The sequence below is a fragment of the Sapajus apella genome, unplaced genomic scaffold (genome assembly GCF_009761245.1).
Source record: "Sapajus apella isolate SASKATOON/1434 unplaced genomic scaffold, GSC_monkey_1.0 scaffold41, whole genome shotgun sequence".
In the NCBI taxonomy this organism is placed as follows: domain Eukaryota; kingdom Metazoa; phylum Chordata; class Mammalia; order Primates; family Cebidae; genus Sapajus; species Sapajus apella.
This window is the reverse complement of record NW_022436981.1, coordinates 5,848,778-5,851,435: the sequence shown is the minus strand read 5'-3', so window position 1 is coordinate 5,851,435 and position 2,658 is coordinate 5,848,778. Positions and strand designations below refer to the sequence as shown.

Sequence of the window (2,658 nt, the reverse complement as noted above, 5' to 3'; positions counted from 1 at the left end):
AAAATTCTATTCCAAATAAAAATATACTTATAAGTGAAAACAAAGAGTTTTTTAAAATAGTAACAGTAATAATTTCCTGCCAACAGAATTGCGTAAATATAAATATAGAAAGGCATTCTTTAAGAAGGAATATAATCATAGAGAAGAGCACAGACATTGAAGAAAGAATAAAGAGCAATGGAAAAGGTAAACATGGGGTTAAAGCTAAATAAATTTTGTCTTATAAAACAATAATAAAAATGCCTAGTGGACTTTAAAATACACAGTGTCTCTCTATGTTGTCTCAGTTGCTAACATGCCATCCAGAGTGAGAAAGACCCAGAAACTTTGGGGTCACGTGAGCCACAGCCACAGCCTCATCAGCAAGCACCAGAAGCACTCCGAAGGCAACAGTAATTCAGGTGGTATGTATCACCACAGGATCAGCTTTGACAAATACCACCCAGGCTGCTTAGGGAAAGTTGTTACAAGAATTACCACTTAAAGAGGAACCAGAGCTCCTGCTCAACTGCCAACCTCTCGTTAAGTTGTGGACTTTGGTCAGTGAGCAGACACAGGGGAATGCTACTAAAAACAAGACTGGGGCTCTCCCACAATTGATGTGGTGTGATCAGACTAATACAAATTCTGGGAAAGGGAAAGCTCCCAAAGCAACCTGTCATTGTGAAGGCCAAATTCTTCAGAAGAGGAGATGAGGAAAGGATTACAGGATGTTGGAGTGCGGCTTGTGTCCTGGTGCTATGAAGCCACGTGGAGGGAGTTTTGTTAAATGTTAACAACTGCTACAAAAAATAAAAATAACAAAACAAAATATATAGTATATTAAAATATGACCAAAATGGCAACCAAAAAATGGCAAAAAGGCGGTAAATTAAGTTAAAGTATCCTAAAGGTGCCAACATTGTTCGGGAAGTGGAAGAAATAGTGACAAACGGTGAACTATATAGTAAGTCAAGGATGAATACTTTAATCTCATGGTAAACTGTAATAAGTCAAAGATGAATACTTTAATGTCTAAGAAAATGATAAAAGAAGGTCTATAACTAAGATCATTGAAGAGTTAAACAATATAATAAAATTGATTCATTTTTTAATTATAAAGTATAACTTAGTCCAGCTATAAAACAGCTTGGATTTTGCAGAAATAGAAAACAATTTTTAGATAGGGATATGAGAAAGTAAATTCTAATTTTAGAAATAGAAATTTTGTTAGAAAGTTCGGAGGAAAGTAAAAAAGAAGGTATTTTACATTCAATAGTCTTGTAAATGTCCTTGGTTGAGCCACTAAACCATTGATCGTAGAGTATAAAACCTTTGTAAAAATATCAAAGATTAATTAACTGAAAGTTTGAAAAATTGCAAGTACTTTTCTTTAGCTTTACTTGAGTCATACCATATAGCTGACCCTACCCAATTGATATTCAGGGCATATAATGTCTTGGATGTTCCAATTTACCAAAAAAAAAAAAAAAAAGTGTAAATTTCCAACCTAAAAATTTGAACTTTTGGCATGGATATTCTTTAGTCTTTTACATCTGTCAGAGAAGAATTTCAACTAAACACAAAAAAGTCGTTTCTGTGACAACAGATGGTGCTTCAGTTATTTTAAATCAAAACTCTAGATTTACTAGAATTTTAAACCACAGACTCAAGTTTTCCTCTTACTTCATTCCAATATGTGATACATATTGAAAATATTTGTACTCATCTTTCTGAAACGGTCTCTACAAAGAGTGTCTGGCATACTGTAAAATTCTTCAGTATGCAAATACAAATGTTATGAATCATCATCAGTTTGTGGAACAATTAAAAGAAATAAAAGACAATGAAGGTGACTGTCTTGTGTTCTTTGCCAGTTGGTGTTGGTTGAGTTGTGGGAAAGTTTTACAAATACTTATTGCAATGTTAAATCCAATTCTCTAAATTTTAGAAACTAAAGGAATTCTATCAAATATTCAATAATCAAAGGAAAAAAGTAACAGTAGTTGGATTTGTGTTTCCTGACTGGTATTACACTGCATATGAAGGAGCTACGTTTTCAAGTTCCAAGGAATGAAAAAGCTATTGTAATCTACCTAGACAAGTATGTGAATTTATATTGGCACTGATTTTTTTATGCTACAAATCAATAATGATGATTTTCAAACATTTTCACAATATGAATCAATATATAGAAGATTTTAGTTGGAATTGAAAATATGTAAATTGGTAACAAACGCTGCAGGAAATTTGAATAAGTCTTTCTTGATACTGATAAATTTTAAATTGCTTTTCAATTTTCAAAATACCCCTTTGAAATTGATATTAATTTGTATATGGTAGCTTGTGTAGCTGCTAATATGAGTTATTTTTATACTTATTTTTATTTTACAAATACCCTTTAGAACAAAAACACCCTATCTTGTCCTTCAGTTTTGATTTTAATTATTTAAAGCATAATTTCTTTGACCAGACTTTATTTCTACCTTGTGGAATGGTAACTCATATATTTTACAGGATTCTATTACAATAAATTCTATTTTATGATACAACGTAAAAAAATTTGGTAAATTTACTTAACTTTGCTTAACTTTTGAAAATTATATGCTTTCCCTTCAAAGTCAAATCAAGTTTTTTAAAACAGAAAAATTGATTTTCTCAATGTGGATGTAAATGTTT

At 31.4% G+C, this 2,658-nt stretch overlaps 1 pseudogene; it reads left to right on the top strand.

The window, feature by feature from the left end:
* Positions 1 to 295: 295 nt before the first annotated feature.
* On the top strand, positions 296 to 744 carry LOC116565663 (annotated as a pseudogene).
* Positions 745 to 2,658: the final 1,914 nt, after the last annotated feature.